The sequence below is a fragment of the Pleurodeles waltl genome, chromosome 4_2 (genome assembly GCF_031143425.1).
Source record: "Pleurodeles waltl isolate 20211129_DDA chromosome 4_2, aPleWal1.hap1.20221129, whole genome shotgun sequence".
NCBI classification, from domain to species: domain Eukaryota; kingdom Metazoa; phylum Chordata; class Amphibia; order Caudata; family Salamandridae; genus Pleurodeles; species Pleurodeles waltl.
Genome location: NC_090443.1, coordinates 147,504,497 through 147,522,783, shown reverse-complemented (window position 1 = coordinate 147,522,783; position 18,287 = coordinate 147,504,497).

Here is an 18,287-nt window from a genome sequence, read left to right as displayed (position 1 = left end):
ACCATCACCTACGGTAATGAGTTTATACCATAAGGTGATTGAGCATTTAAAAACAAAAGTTGCGTCGAAAAATGTAGATTGGCAGAGAATTGACAGAACAGCACAAGAAGTTAAAGAGTCGATACATGCATACTATGAGAGATTGTTGAAAGCGTTTAAAAATTACAGTGGTACGGAAACTATTGAGGCAAAGGACATGCTCCATTTTGTGTTTAGATTTGTGGAAGGATTGAGACCCGAAATCAGTCAGATGATTAAAATGCATTTGATTTGTTGGCAGTCAAAATCGATCGATGAAGTGTTGAATTATGCAAAATACTGCAGTGATGAGATTGAGACAAAACAGAAAATGTTGAAGGAAAAAGTGATGGTGATGCAGATTAAAGCAGCTCAGACAGGTTTGCAAGGTTTCCAACAACAGTTGCCGCAGCAGCAACAGCAGGGAAATTACATGTTTCAGCCACAGATGAGAGGCAGAGGCCGAGGAGGTTTTGTCAATAATGGTCCTGATTTGAATACTGCTGTGATTCCTAATGGTATACAGGCAATGAAGAAAGTGATGCCATGTCACACGTGCGGAATCGTCGGGCATTGGAAACGGGAGTGCCCAATGTTGGTGCAGGAAGGTGTAGGTCAGCAAAACAATGATGTCAATACATTTCAGAATATGAGAGGACCGAAATTGAGAGGTCCAAATGCAAATTTTCTAAATAATGTGAATCAGATGCAGGGTCTACAACCTATACAACAACAGCAGGTGCAAATGCCTGTTTACAAATGGCACAGTTGCAGCCAATGCAACAGCAGTTTCCTATGGTACCTAATCAGCAAATGCAAATACCCTTAGCACCAATGAATCAGCAACAAGTAATGCTTCCTCAACAGGTCAAGGAATGAATCAAAATGACACAGTACACCAATTTCTGTTACACAGTGAGAATGGAATAAACAATAAATGGGAGAGTGAAAGTTCAGATGAGGAGGGAAATTGTATGCTTGCAGCATCTTTGGAAGTTGATCAAAAGGGACCGTATGTGGAAGGAAGAGTTATGGGTCACAGCGTTTCATTCTTGGTTGACACAGGAGCTACACGCTCTACAGTCAGAAGTATCGAAGTACCAAATTTGCCACTTTCAGGGAGAACAGTTCAAGTAGTGGGAGTTGCAAATAGGTATCTAACAAACCCAATCACAGATCCAGTGCAAGTCAGAATTGGTAACTTTCAAGCGTCACATAAATTTGTGGTGTGTGACTCAAGCCCGATATCCCTATTAGGGAAAGATTTATTGTGTAAATTGGGATGCTCGATTATGTGTTCAAATGCTGGAATTAAAATTCAGACAACTAGTGATGAGGAAGAAGAGGACAGTTTAGGAGGGGACGAAGTGGAAACCGTCGATGAAGAGTATCCCCTGATTACTCTTTATCCAATGCTCACTGAAGCAGCTATTCCTGCTGAGTTACAGGAAACAGTTGAAAAAGAAATGTGGGCTATGACAGGGAAAGAAGTAGGATTGGTCAAAGGAGCAGAACCAGTGAAAGTGACTGTAAAACCCAATGTAAATTTTCCCCAGACACCACAATACCACATGTCACTATTATCCCTTACTAGAGCTTGCCAACTTTCCGCATTAATGAAGGTCACCATTTACACTGACAGTCAGTACCGATTTGGAATAGTGCATGATTTTGGACAATTGTGGTCACAGAGGGGCTTCATGACCTCTTCAGGATCACCAGTGAAAAATGGTGAAAGAATAAGAGAATTATTACATGCCATCCAGTTGCCAGGAGAAGTAGCAGTGGTAAAATGCAGTGCACACTCGAAATCACAAGACTTAGGGGGTCATTCTGACCCTGGCGGTCATTGACCGCCAGGGTCAACGACCGCGGGAGCACCGCCAACAGGCTGGCGGTGCTCCCAAGGGCATTCTGACCGCGGCGGTATGGCCACGGTCAGAAACGGAAAACCGGCGGTCTCCCGCCGGTTTTCCGCTGCCCTGAGGAATACTCCATGGCGGCGCAGCTTGCTGCGCCGCCATGGGGATTCCGACCCCCTCACCGCCATCCTGTTCCTGGCGGTCGTGACCGCCAGGAACAGGATGGCGGTGAGGGGTGTCGTGGGGCCCCTGCAGTGCCCATGCCAATGGCATGGGCACTGCAGGGGCCCCCGTAAGAGGGCCCCTAAAAGATTTTCAGTGTCTACCATGCAGACACTGAAAATCGCGACGGGTGCTACTGCACCCGTCGCACCCTTCCCACTCCGCCGGCTCCATTCGGAGCCGGCTTCCTCGTGGGAAGGGGTTTCCCGCTGGGCTGGCGGGCGGCCTTCTGGCGGTCGCCCGCCAGCCCAGCGGGAAACACACAATAACCGCGGCGGTCTTCTGACCGCGTAGCGGTATTCTGTTGGGGGAACTTTGGCTGGCGGCCTCCGCCGCCCGCCAAAGTTAGAATCACCCCCTTAGTTTCTTTGGGAAATGGGTATGCAGACCAAGTCGCAAGGTTTTGCGCATTGAACTGTATATTGCTCAGAGACGAATGGAACTTGATAAATAAGCCAGAACTTGAACCAAGTGAAGCCTTTGCTCTAAAAGTTGTAGATACAATTGAAGCATTGAAATTCCTACAAAATAATGTCAGTAAGGATGAGAAACTCTCATGGAGCAAATTACAATGCGTAAAGACACCAGATGATTTGTGGGTTTCAAGTGAAGGGAGATTGGTTCTGCCAGACAGTCTTTTGACGCAATTAGCCAGGTTGTATCATGGACAAGCCCACCTTGGAAGGGATGCCATGATTAGACTATTCAAAATTGATTGGTTTAATCCCAAATTCCGTCAAGTTGCTGAAGCAGTTTGCCATCGATGCGTCATTTGCCAACAAATGAACGCAGGGAAGGGAACAGTAGTAAATTTGAGCCACATTGGAAGAGCAGGTGGGCCATTCAGCATGATGCAAATGGATTTCATTGAGATGCCTATGCATGCAGGCTTGAAGTATGTGTTGGTGATTGTGTGTATTTTTAGTCACTGGATTGAAGCATACCCTACACGCAGAAATGACAGTCACACAGTCGCAAAACTACTCTTGAGGAAACTAATACCACGTTTCGGATTCCCGATCTCTTTAGAATCAGATAGGGGAAGTCACTTCAATAACAAAGTAATCAAATTATTGCGTGCAGCACTGAACATTGAGCAAAAATTGCATTGTAGCTACCACCCTGAAGCATCAAGACTAGTGGAGCAAATGAATGGCACATTGAAATCGAGGATGGCGAAAATATGCGCATCGCCAAACTTGAAATGGCCTGACGCATTGCCCTTGGTGTTAATGTCAATGAGAAACACACCTGATAGAAAAACTGGACTATCGCTGCATGAAATCCTCATGGGCAGAGCCATGAGACTTCCAGCAGTTCCTGCAAATGCTCTTGTAAATATTACAGATGATATGGTATTGGACTACTGCAAAGGTCTGGCTGATGTGGTCCGCTCTTTTTCCCACCAGCTTGAGGCAACCACATTGCCACCGATCCAAGGTCCAGGACACACCATGAAAGCAGGTGACTGGGTCGTGATAAAGAAGCGCGTGAGGAAGTCGTGTCTGGAACCACGTTGGAAAGGACCTTTTCAAGTGATTATGACAACTACCACCGCTGTGAAGTGTGCTGGAGTTCCCAACTGGATTCACGCCAGTCACACGAAAAGGGTGACGTGTCCCACAGAAAAGGAAATTGAAGCGCTGAAATTACCAGCAACCGACAGGAAAGTACCAGGCACTGAGACAGAACAAAGAGAGCCTGAAAGTGAACGACAAGAAATCGAGACAGAAGAAATATTTTCTGAGGAAGACGCAATCGATCCTTTTGAGGACAACAGAGAAGAAGCCTCATGAAGCGACAAATATCTTGAAGGTGACAAAGATCCTGTCACAGGTGAAGAACCAGGAGAGCCTAATAAGAGGAGGGCTTTCCCAGAAGCAGACGATACAGGAAAAGAAAGAGAAAACCTGATTGACTTCCTAGGGGAAGGAGACAAGACAGAACAGAGTGAAATTGTTCAAATTCTTCCAGAACCGGTTGCAGGTCCATCAGGTGAAAGCAGCGTGAAACGGTGACAAAGCATATCGCTAGTGAAGTCAAAGACTAAAGAATCATTAAAAGAAAATGAAGGGCCAAAGTTGAAGGAGAAATGAAAAGAAGTGTCTATCGCAATAACAACATCGAATGAAGAAAAAGACACAGTCAAAGAACAGGACATAAGCGAAAGAGAATCAAAAGGAGATGCAAAATTGAAAAGGAAAAGAATACCGAGCAGAAGATACTCTGGTCCAGAGTGGGCATACACAGCCACTAATGATTGGTCAGACGAATTTCTATCTCTCTGTCTTGAAAACGAAGAAGCAGAACGACACTTTGGTACTTGAAAAGTGAAATTCCATGAACATTACTGAATAAGACATTGACAACCTGATTGACTTTTGAACCGGATAAGACATTGATAACTTGATTGACTTTGAAACCTTTTGAGACAAAAGATGCTAATCCGATAAGAGACTAAGGGGGTTATTACAACTTTGAAGGAGGTGTTAATCCGGCCCAAAAGTGACGGTAAAGTGACGGATATACCACCAGCCGTATTACGAGTCCATTATATCCTATGGAACTCGTAATACGGCTGGTGGTATATCCGTCACTTTACTGTCACTTTTGGGACGGATTAACACCTCCTCCAAAGTTGTAATAACCCCCTAAGCTGCTAAAGAAAACCGTGTGAACATTGAACTCGTTCAGCTTTATATATATATATATATATATATATATATATATATATATATATATATCTGCAGATCTGATTTGATAGTGTCTTCAACTTTCTGATTCTATATAGATCATGCCAGGCAGTACTTCAAAGGGACATAAAATGAAATGTTGTAAATATATGTGTATAGGTCCAATAACTGCATGTGTACTAATAATTATAGCAATAGTTCTTGGAATGCATAGAGAGAATGAGAGAGACTCGAATGATGCTTCTACTTCTAAAATTACTACTGAATGAACTCCTTTGCAGAAACTCGAACAAGACGAGAAATATGTTGAGACAATGGATGCGAAAGATTGTTATGTGTGCACACAAATACCTACCTCAGTAATAGAAGGAGTGAATTAGCCTCTTGCCTATGGAATTTCATGTAGTTTGTTACTAACCAGATTCTATGACCAGGAGTATATTCAATACTTCTATTCCAATCAGGACGTCATATTTTCATTTGTCCCCATAATTGAATATTTGACAAAAACAGCAAGAGATTATTATATAAAATTAGTTAGAGGTTTCTTTGAACCAATATTGCCTTTTGTTACAGTCTACACTCATAGAGACAACCTTACATGCTTGCTTTCACCTGTAGAGAAAAGCTTTTTAGATCACACTGAAGATAGAAGAAAGGTGGTAAAGAAGAAATTAGAAAAAGAATTACACAAAAGAACGTCTGTAGATACCTATGCTTTTGCCGCAATAAAAACACAAGGGAAACTAGCTTTAGATGCCTTACATATAGGGAAACTTTGTGCATATAGATCTAAGTCATATTATGACACAGTCTTTGTAGGAACGAGTGAATGCAAACACGTGTTTTTGTTTCAGGCTAAATGGACGTTCATGTTAAATGGCCTAGACCCAGCTATTCCAGGGGTATATTATATTTGTGGACTTAACGCCTTTTATCGTCTTCCTAAAGGATGGTATGGGATATGTTATTTGGGAATAGTTTTTCCAAAAATATATCAACTGGATGACTTAAAGAAATTTCCAAAGCTGTCTGAATTACATCAAATTCAGAAAAGGGAGACAGTTTCTGGTGTGGTAGGAGACATATTTGGAGCAATAATTAATTCTGTAGGAGTCATATTGAATTCAATAAAAATACGAAAGTTGTCTACTATTGTGGACAACATGCTGACAAAATTATCAGGAGCCATGATCCTGATTGATGCTGAACTTGCTGCAGAAAGAGCTATGACTCTTCAAAACCGGCTTGCTTTAGACATTCTTTTAGCAAAGAATGGAAGCGTTTGCAAAATGCTTAGTGCACGTCACTGTTGTTCTTATATATCGGACAACAGTGGGCAAATTAGAAAAATGCTTACAAATTTAACTAACGAGAGTGCAGATTTCAAAGAATTGAAAAGACCAAGAGTATGGGAAAAGGTTGGAAAAGGATTTGCTTCTGTGGGAAATTGGCTCAGCAATATTTGGAATGGAATATTACTGAAAATAGTAAAGGGAATATTAATAATATTAATTTGCTTATTAGGTATTTGGGGGATATGGAAAGCTATTAAAATATTGATATCAAGAAGCAAAGGGAGAAGAGAAGAGAAAGAACAAAATAAAATAGTAGAAATATACAGGGAAAAATCAAAGGGAACAAAAAGGAAGAGGGAATTGACTGAAGTGCCAAATTACTAAAACAGAATTTTAATGAAATAAAATTTGTGATGGAAGATTTAATGTGATGACATAATTAGAGGAGGGATTGATGAAGCAGAAAAAGAAAGGCTAACTAACGCTCATATATCATGTAACAAAATCGTATAAGGTAGTGTGATTTTAGCAAAATAAAAATAATGTGTGTGGGAAAATGTGCCCACGAGGTGGTTCGCCATTATTATAAATGAGCTTAATTAATCATGAAGAAGTGACAATGTAGTAATCCGTCATAATTGCAAATGTATTCTATGATTTTCCTGTTGAAACTGTTATATGCTTAGCTTAAATTTAGTAGAGGCTTTGGCCTAGTTTGCCTGGTCTCAAATTTAACTGCGTGGTTTTCACTTGTATTAACAAAAACATATTTTTACTTTAAGGTTGTATTTTTCCAGTAGAAATGACTAATACACTTATCTCAAGGTTTCGTGCTAGGCTAGTTTCATCCCCTTTGAAGCAAGGTCAGTTTCTGCAGGTGCAGACAATAAAGACTCTGATACAGAAAATAATTGGCAAACTTTGTTGCAACTTGTGTTCCAAGGCTCCAAGGACACCTTATGCATAAATGAGTACTAAGAGAAAGACACTATTCATTGGTCAAAAGGAAGCCACCCTATGAACCCTCCAATGGAAGACCCTGAAGAATTTGGAACGTTTCTTACTTAAACCCATCGGACAAAGAGAAGTCAGCCATTTTCTTTGATGCCATTTTGAAGCCAGATTCAACACGCCATTTTAAATGACACTTTGATGCCTTTTCTCTGCCCTAGAGAAAGAGACTTTAAGAATTCTCACCCTAGAGACTTTAACTTTAATTTTGCCCCGTCTTGTCCATGCAGTAGCTTTTGCCCCATTCTCCTTGCTGCCGCAAGGAAAACTTGCTTTAACTTTGCCCCTTTGAAATCCGCCCCATGCTGATCGAACCAGTACCTGAAGGACGAAGACTTTTCCTTGAATGCTGATTGAATTTGGTAATTATAAAAGGATAATTGTATTATGCATTGTGTTTTCCTTCTTAGGTACCAACTGCTTATTTTGACAGGGCCCAAGCTAGAAGTTTTCTAAATTCATGTTGACTAAATTTGTTTTGCATGAAGTCCCACATGCCAATGCTAATTAGTGGTTAGTTGAGGTATTCATCTGATGCACCATGCTAAATTGAAATCTTGTTATGCTGACCGATGTATGCAATTACAAAAATTCAGTTGCTTATATTAGTGATTTGCATTGCTATAACCAAGTGAATTATAATCCAGATATTGCATAGATTGAGTTTCTTCCGTCGCTATGGACAGCTACTAATGTTCGTATATGTATACCATTTGATTTTGAGACTTACTTATATTGTGCTAGCTTTGTTAATATAGGGAAATAAACTCATTAACCTTTAACAAACAGGTGTGGTTATTCATGACTGAAAGGTCATGGTGTGTCTAATTACTGATTTTCTGTTGAACAAATTTGTTGTTCGATCTATTAATTGAGTATTGGGTATTGATTATAATGGTTATTGATGATTGATTTGAGTGATCCGACTATACTTGGATGAGGAGAGCCCAACTCGGTCAAAAGGTTCACCGACCTCCGGCGTGTCCAAGTACAAGTAATTTATAAAGACTGGGCGTGCTATCAGTCCCCGAGTCCTTAAATGGTGGCCACAATATTTTCCTCTGTTGCAGCCAAGTAAAAATGGCCGGTTCAGCTGTATTCTTGCAAGACCAGCCAATCAGATCTCTTTGTTTGCCTGTGTGGACCCGCTGCAATCAATCAGGAGTATCTTGGCAGTACAACTATACATTTCAAGCCATCTTTTATCAAAAATTACTCAACAGATTTACACTAAATCACAAAAAGCACACTTTCTGGTTAAAGGTCTAGCCTTCTGCAAACAATTGGGGTAATTCTGTTCAGCTGTTTTGACTATACCTGCGTCTAATGTTCTGTGTTTGTGAGTGCCTATAATGTGGTGGCTTAGGGGAAGAGTAAACTCATACCCTGTTTCAGGACCTTGCAGAAGGTTGACTGTGATGTTGCCTGTGACACTCACATATGTTGTATGCATGTGTGTGGTATTTCAATAGCACTATCCAAGCCAAAAGGCAGTGAAGCATGGAGATGTCCTACTTTGATATGGTGTCCCCCGAGCAAGAAAATGTAATGTTACTGGTAGTTTAATCAGGGGGTAGCTGGCAGTGCAGTCCTTATGCAATGTCAGCACTAGTGCAACCTATGTTATACCAAGGGGGTTCTAGATGGTAACAATATCCTGACTATCGATTTTTAAAATGTGAGCTGGTGTTATGTTTAGAGGGGCCAAGCGAGCCAGGGATATTCCTGTCACTCTTCAGTGCCTATAGGCATCACCCATTGGCGCTGTGCTTCTTACTCTTTTTGGACGTATATATGAGGATTTTCTGTACCAATATCTCGATCCATGTGGGTGGGATTAGAGTCCAATATCTGCTTGCTCGGTGTAGAGTTTACAAGAGAAAAGTGTGGCAATGGATGAGGGCTGCTTTTATAAGATCTTTGGGTAACCACAGCGACTTGTCCCTTGTTGTTTTATGATGTGTTCTGGTGGCTTATTGTTTTTAAGTATAATACTTAGCTTTTTGAAAAAACAAAAATGCCCTTTATTACATAGGTTTTCATGTGTGTTCTGTGAGATATGTTTGTTAGTTTTAAGGATGAATGGTGCTAAATAGTTGCATTTTTGACAGTCCCAATGATTGGCATCTCTCTGACCTGGAGGAGTTGTTCTGACCTGGAGGAGTTGTTCAGTGCTAATTCCTTATGAGGAAATAGTTGCACTGCAACTCCTAACGCCGTTTTTTTATTTTCTGTATGCAGAATACCCTCAAAGTAATTCTGATTATTTTTCTCCTTGTGAACTTTCCACGTTAAATTGCTACCTGGTATTTCAGAGTGCGTTCCGCATGTTAAATCTCTGCATATGTTAAACTCGCAATCAGATAGACTGAAAACAAGTCTTGAAACAATGCTGAAAATATTTGTGATTGCAGCAGAGACGGAGATATGAGCAGAAATGGATCTCATTTGTATGGCTGAAAACACTCCGCTTCAGCCGCTGCAGCCACAAAAATACTCCATCAAATGCACTAACACCATGTCAGGATTCAGTGAAGTTTTACCAGCTACTAAAATAGAACTGTGACACCATACAGGTTCAGTCTTTGGAAGAGGTGTTTTTAGGCACCCTTTCCAAATACTGATTGGGTATTGCACTGCATCAGTGTTTTGTAGCTGAAATCCAAAAGAGTGTTCCTAGAGCCCTTTCAACTTGGTAAATGTTAAAAAAACATGTTGGGAAGTAGGCAGTGGTAAAAGGACAAATGTCAAACAATATTAAAACAGAAAGTAAACTCTTTTACGAAAAAAGGCTGCATTTATTTTTAAAGTTCACTTTATTGAAAAGCTATCATAGGCATGGTGGTCAGCAGACCCCAGCAGGCCAGCATCAACATGATGGCCTCCAATTGGAGAGAGTCGCAATTTGCAACATACCAGTTTCATATTGATGAGATAGGTTGGATTACAGCTCAATCTGAAATCAGAATATTATGAACTGAACTACTAGTATATAGTTTGGTTTGTAAAATTATTTGCTGTTTGAAAAAATTGTGGTTTATAACTGTGACCAATTTTTTCGCAACCAGTAAATAGTAAATCGTACAAGCGTGACTTATAGTTTGAGAGATGCTACTCTCTCCGTCAGGCTGAAGGAGGACATTACATCCACCACTCTGAAGGACTACCATCCCCCAAATTTAGAGAGGACTAGCAGCCCAACAGTCATCTCATTGAACGGTGGATTCTTCATGACGCCGGTTCCTTTCAGTGTAAAAAAAGTTTGGTGGGCCGATCGTTCTCCCTGGCTGTGTGGAGGTCATTTTTTTGTACCTCACCATCAGGCATTTTCTGTCAGTGACTGACAGAAAAAAATACATGATACCATTCACCCTAAACATGGTGGATGGTGAAATGTTTTTCCTCTGATGGCCTCTACTTCATGAGAGGAAGTTCGCCTTCGACAAAGCCACGGGTGGCTGCATTGACAGAAAACTTGACATCTGCTGTGTCTAAAGAAGGCAGGTGGACCGAGGGTTTGGCTGACAGGGTACTCTGTTGTGTTTGCAGTGGATTACTGCGTCTGCCAAACTGTAAATCAGCCCTATAGCTGGCTCCATATGGTCCACTGCTTTGGAATTTCCTATATGGCATAAATATATTTCTCATTCTGATAACTAAATGAAGAACAGAAACCCACCAACAAAGTAGAAGCCAAGCGTGTGTGAGCAAGTTGGAATTTTACTGTCAGGCCTGCTTCCTTGGAAGCGATGCTCTCAAGATGCCCTCCTCTGGCAGTACAGACTTTGAGTTTTATAGTTCATCTGAGTATCGATGTGGCCACATGCGGGGGAAGGGAAGTTAAGGTGGATACTACAGGGAAGGAAGGAGACCTGGAAGGAAAAAGGTAAGTCAACAATCCTTAGTTTTACTTTTATGAATAATTGTTTTTACATTTCGCACAAGAAAATGCTGGTTGTTTACACTAAGGGCCAGATGTATCATCACGGCCCTTTGCGATTCGGATATAGCGATTTTTAAGAAATCGCTATTTCCGACTCGCAAAGTGCCATGTATCACATTTGCGATTCGGTAATAGTGATTTCTTAAAAATCGCAAATGCTATTACCAAATCGCAAATTGCGATACCGGCCACATTCGCAGCTATGGGCCTGTTGGCCCATATCTGCACATTTTTTGCATTTCCAAAATTACGATTTCTGAACCAGAAATCGCAATTTTGGAAATGCAAATCCCCAGGGTGCTGGGGGCCTAAGGCCCCCTCTGCTGCACCCCAAAAATTATTTTGGGGACATGTAAGGTGCACACATGCCAGAAGGGCATGTGTGCTTCACATGTACAATTTAAAAATGCATTTTTAAATTTTGCACCAGGTTACCACCTGGTTTCTTTTCATGATATTTTGCATGTGCAAAATGCCATTATGCGAAAAATCGCAATTCGTGATTTTTTGCTGCATCTCCTTGCGATTTGGATTTTGCGAATCTCAAATTGCATCTCGCAAAACCAGGTCGCAACGCAAGAAATCGCAAATTTTGCGATTTCTTATTTTTGGTCTGCGAATGCCTTTCATGCATCGCAGACCACTTTTTTGCACTTGCAAACGGTCAATTTTTGAGATTAGCACCGTTTGCGAGTGCAAAAAAGTTTCATACATCTGGCCCTTTGAGAGCAAATCCAGATTTACAGTTTCTTACAATAAATAACACAAGTTCTTGATATTCCTGAATCAAAAGCTGTAACAGTTCTTTTTGAGGTTCATTGTGAGTTCCCAAAACAAGCCTATATCTCCAAAGAGAAATGTCTTCTGAGGGGGAACTAGGAGCTAGTTATCAATGTGTCTCTGGTGCTATGGTTGGTTGATCTCCCTTCCCCAACCACTAGTGTAGACCTAAACATGCCCCCCAACTCATCACCATATGGGAGTGCTGTTTTTTCCAAGTTCAGCAGAAGAAATTCTGCTTGAGTGTCAGAAGGCAGTACCTCATCCAAACATCTGAGAAAGGTGATAGGGGAATGAAAGTGTGCAGTTAGAGCATAGTGTCAGGAAACACATGCAGCCTTGATCTACAGGAAGACCGGAACAGATCTCTGAAATCAAGAAAACCTCTTGGGTGTTTGACTCCTCTATGTGGCAGTTCCTTTCATAAACAAACACGAATAGCAAGTGCAGTGGAAAGGACACAACCTCTTTAAATATAGGTGCCATCTTAGAAGGCAGTACCCTCAAGCATGTTGAAGAACTTACACCTGCTGCCAAACAACAATATAGTCATCAGAGACAGCACAAACAGATGAGTCATCAGAGACAGCAGGTCATTTAATCATATTCCAGAACATACACCTGCTGCCAAAGGAAAACAACAAAGAAGTCACCAGAGTCAGCAAAACAAATGAGTCATCAGGGTCAGCAGGTCATTTGTCCATATTCCAGAACTGACACCTGCTGTCAAAGGTAAACAATGAAAAAATCATCAGAGTGAGCACAAACAAATGAGTCACACAGTTATGCCCATTACTGGTGTGAGTGTGAAAGCATACAAAACAATAACAATAAAGGCATTGCAGTAATACAACATATCTTATGGTTTAAGCATTAGAACATTATTGGTACAAACATGCTGGTGAGCTGGACTTTTAATACTTGTTTTAACACTTGCAGCAAGGAGTTCATGCCATCACTGTCCCCCAAACGTCCATCAATAAAAGGGAAACAGAGACTCTCACTGGTGGTGGTGATTATGGTGGCAACGTAAAAGGAGGGGAGCATGAATGGCGGTTGTGGATTCCCAGGCATCTTCCTCAGGATCATACCCTTTCCAAGAAACAAGATACCATGGGCGACAATGGTGCATTTTCCTGTGCTTGAAAGCATTGACTTTGTACTCCCAGTGTTTATTTACTAACACCAGGGGTGGTCAGGAGTGAGATTTGGACAAAGCTGGTTTTGACAAGGAAGTATGAAAAACAAGTTAAAGTAACTGGATTAATCTAAGAGTACTTCAAATGGCCCAAAGAAACATGGGTGAAAATGATGAGGCGCTTGAAGGTTACGTTTTTTGTACAGATCCACACTTTGTCTCCAGGCTATTAAGTAGGACCAGGCTGTCGAGGACTGTGTTTACTGAGTCTTAGTCTTCATGATTTTATGACGAATTATCTGTGCTAGATGTGCCATGTGTTTGAGGCACAAGGCAGGACTAGGAATGGTGCTGTAATGTAAAGGCTGTAATAAAGGTAGATACCTATGGTGAAATCCATTGTTTGCGTAGAATGGTGACATGTGAAGGGCTGAACGATATGAGTTGCTGTAAACTTATTCGGCTTCCCACAAGAATCCTACCTTTGTGAAATTAGACCTGATGGTGAAACAACAAAGGTATTTCTTCAACTCTTGGTTCACCCGCTCAGTTTGGCCATCCATTTCTGGATGGAAACTCATGGAAAGATTAAATTGTATTTTCAAGGCAATACACAATTTTTCCAGAAACAGGAAGTAAATAGAGGACCTTGGTCTGATATTATACTTTTGGGTAGCCCATGCAGATGGACCACATGATTTAGTTACAGTGGTCACTAGCAGAAGGAAGACCTTTCCATGCTATAAAGTGGGCCCTCTTGGGTAGTCTGTCGACTATTGCTAGAATGGTAGTTTTACTATAATCCTTAGGAAGACTGGTGATGAAATCCAAGGAACTATCCTCCCAGATCTGCTTAGGAGTGGGTAAGGGTTGTAAAAGTCCTTTCTTTTTTAGTAATCTGGTTTGACTTGAATACAGATGTCACACTGCTGAATGTAGGCAAATACATTGTGGGGGTCATTCTGACCCTGGCGGGCGGCGGAGGCCGCCCGCCAAAGTCCCGCCGGCAGAATACCGCTGCGCGGTGAAAAGACCGCCGCGGTAATTCTGAGTTTCCCGCTGGGCTGGCGGGCGACCACCAGAAGGCCGCCCGCCAGCCCAGCAGGAAACCCCCTTCCATGAGGATGCCGGCTCACGACACCCGTTACCGCCAGCCAGGTTCTGGCGGTCAAAACCGCCAGAACAAGGCTGGCGGTAAGGGGGTCAGAATCCCCCTGCTTGCAGCGCCGCCATGGAGGATTCCCTTGGGCAGCGGGAAACCGGCGGTACACCGCCGGTTTCCCGTATCTGACTGCGGCTGTACCGCCGCGGTCAGAATGCCATGGGAGCACCGCCAGCCTGTTGGCGGTGCTCCCGCGGTCATTGGCCCTGGCGGTCCATGACCGCCAGGGTCAGAATGACCCCCTGTGTCTCTAGCCTGGCCACAAAAAATTGTGGTTTACTAATCCCAATGTTCTGGTATGACATAGGTGCCCAGCTAATGGATAGTCATGACATCATTGAAGTAACGTTGATTGGAAGGTCTTCACTAGTACATAAAGTTTATTCTTCTGATGAGGTAACTTGTTATAAATCTCACGAGTTGAATCCTGAGATTTCCAGAATATTCATTTTTTATAGGAGTGTATTTTTTTAACTGATCAAGGAAATTCTCTGTGTTAGTTACTCCATTAATCTGATCTTGGGCAATCATGGGTGGTGGTTGATTGATAGTTTCTGTCTTCTCACAGTAACAATGGGATAAGGTGCCCGACATTTGTTAGCACTTCTAAGGTAAAAAGTGATAAAGAACAATGTCTACCTTAATTGTCTTGGTGACAGTGCTTGGACACACCTGAGAAACTGGAGATTATGGTACTGGTCAAAAACTATAACAGAACATTTGGTCCGAAGCAAATAATGCCTACATTCCTTGAAAGCCTGTTAAATAGCCGTCAAGTCTTTTTCAGATATGGGTCCTCATTATGAGTTTGGTGGAGAGGATCACTCCGTCCCAAATGTGGCAGATATCCAGACCTCCGTGTTACAAGTTCCATAGGATATAATGGAACTTGTAATACAGCGGACGGAATGTCCGTCACATTTGGGACGGAGTAATCGCCTCCGCCAAGGTAGTAATCAGGCCCATGGTGTAGTTTGTTTCAGCTGGTAACAATTTTTGGACAGATCAGCAACAGGATGTAATTGTCCACTCTCAGAATCCCACTGAGAAAGTATTGATCCAGTGGCTCCATCAGAGGTATCGTCCTCAACTATAAATGGTTTAGACAAGGATGGATAATACACAATTTGATGCTAGTGAAGATCTTTTCAACTCCTGAAAAGTCTCGTCTTGTTCTTGTGTGCACACAAAGGTGCCCTCTTTTTTAGGAGTTTAGTAATGGAAGTGACTTTCAGCATTCAGAAAGAACAACAGCACCATAACAGCACTTATTGCATTTACCAATGACATTCAAAACATCCTGGACCGAGGAGAAACAGCAGCCCTCATACTCACAACCTCTCCGCATCCTTTTACACTTTCTCTCACTATGCCCTCATCAGAAGACTCCACGAGATTGGAATACAAGGATCCGCTTTCAAATAGATCTGTTACTTTCTCACAGGAAGAACCCAGAGGGTTAGCCTTCCACCCTTCACATCAAAGACCAAGATTCTGATATGGGCTGTCTCACAGGGATCGTCCCTAAGCCCCACTTTTTTCATCATATACATGACACTGCTTGCCAACATCATAAGATCACGAGACATCCCTGTCATCCCCTATGCCAATGACACCCAACTCATCCTCTCCCTGACGGACAAGACAAACACCACCAGAACCAACTTCACTAACTGCAGTACCATGGTAGCAGACTGAATGCCAACCAACTGCCTGAAGCTCAGCTCTGACAACATGGAAGTATTGGGCTTTGGCAACAAGACCTACCCATGGGATTGCACCTGGTGGCCGCAGGAGCTGGGAGCAATACCCACACCCAAATGTTTTGGGATTTTTTAATACTTGTATCTGATAGAGACTTCTAGTTGCAGATTCCTTACCTTAGAATTTCCCCCAGGCGTCAGACTGGATCTGGAGATTTTTCTTCGAGCAGTACCCCTGCGTGCCATCAGGTCATTTGAATGTGAAGCTGATTCTGGAGCTGTGCTTTTGACGGGGTCGTAGTAGTATATGGGCTACATATCGCAGTCATATATGGGTGCCACCCTGGCGTCCTGATGTCAGTTCTTTTCTTCCCGCACCAGCCTACGCACAGATCCGAGAGCAGTGCTACTCCTAGTCATTTTTATACTAGCTGCGACACTTTTGTCGAATACTTTTTGGCAAGTTCTGGATGCGTCAAGGGATGCCCCGGAAGGCCGTTTTTAAATCCTGTGACTCCTGTCACCGAATGATGTCGGTGATGGATCCGCATCTCATCTGCCTTTGGTGTCTGGAGTGCCCCCACGACCCGATACATGCTCTGAGTGTCGGGCCATGAACCCGAAAGCTTTGAGGAAGCTGTCCCTAAAGTTCATAGTGGCCTGGTGTATGACTCCACGTCGCTCCAGGTCTCTTTTGAGAGGAAGGTCACGAGACCGCTCGTGGAGTCATCACCAATCCTCCTCGTCCGATTCCAAGTCCTCAGGACGATTGGGTCACAAGAAGAAGCAGGCCAAACGTTCTTTGACTTCACCCCATCGCTGGGACGATGCTGGAAGAGCATCTACACTCTGGGCCTCGGCCTTAGGAGCCTGCGTCTGGGTCGGCTCTACGCCTCCCTAACTTTCTGGGGGCCGGTGCCACCTCTGCCCAGTTGAAAGCATTTTATGAGGCACTGTGCCTCATCTTTAGGCAGACCGGCCCGTCCTCAGCGCCTTCAGGCCCAGGAGAGTCAGTGAGGGCTCCCTTGGGTTTGGAAACAAGACCTACCCATGGGATTGCACCTGGTGGCTGTCAGAGCTGGGACCAACACCCACAGATTTTGGGATTTTTTAAATACTTGTTTTAATAGTTGCAGCAAGGAGCTTGTGACATTTACATTGGCATGTTCTTAAAATGCCTAGAGGTGAATTCGAAAATGGTGTCTTATATTGAGAAGACATAAGAGGACTAAAACATGCTCCATATTTCACCATTGCTTCTACAGTTTCCTGGGACATGTGACTCAGGTGAAGCATGAGGCCAAAAGGTGGTTGTGATATTGACCAATGTGCAATGCCATAGGTGAAGGAGCTTGAAGGAGTCAGGGAGCACAGCAAGGTCTATATTTATGATACACTGCATGTTGATAATGTGCAACATGCAACAATCAAGAATGATATTGCTCACAATTTCCTGGAGTGTGTTGTAGCACACATGGGGGGTTATTCTAACTTTGGAGGAGGTGTTAATCCGTCCCAAAAGTGACGGAAAAGTGACGGATTTACCACCAGCCGTATTACGAGTCCATTATATCCTATGGAACTCGTAATACGGCTGGTGGTATATCCGTCACTTTACCGTCACTTTACCGTCACTTTTGGGACGGATTAACACTCCTCCAAAGTTAGAATAACCCCCTTGGTGTGATTAGGACATTTGAATCATGACTTTAAAATGCCCAGTCTGTGTTCTGTGGTGCCTTGAGTCTGTATTTGTGCTCTTTTGCACCTCATTTGGAGAACAGGGGTGCGACAACAGCAGGCACGAAAAGGGCATTTGTAGATTCCTCTGTTAAGAAAAATGACGGTTGAAAAAGTATGTTTATTTATAGTTTCTTATGGATTTATCTTATCCATGCGTTGCAAAATTCTGACTGATCTCATCAGAGCTATGCAGCGTACAATGCTTTGAATTGGACCATTTACTATGATAGTATGTTCCCATATGAGCATAATAGCTATGTATTTCTGTTATTCACCAAGGAGCCCCTTCTCTTGCCTCTGAACTCAGTTGCACTTCAGTCATTTATTGATGACAGACTAATACAGTGATACTGTATAGTCTGGAGCCACATGCGGCCCCCATGATCTTTACATGCAGCTCCCTGGACACCTTGACTCAGCATTGACAGCAAGCATTTGTTGACCAGTTAAAGGACGGCAGTGACTGGGGATCCTGCACAACTTATCTTTAGAAACTTCATTTTTAAAGACATCTTGAAACAAATGTTTAAAAATCAGATGAAGGGGGTGATTCTGAGTCTGGCGGGCGGCGGAGGCCGCCCGCCAGACTTCCCCCACCAAAATACCGCTCTGCGGTCGAAAGACCGCTGAGGGTATTTTGGGATTTGCCCTTGGCTGGCGGGCGACCGCCAAAAGGCCGCCCGCCAGCCCAGGGCAAATCATCCTTCCCACGAG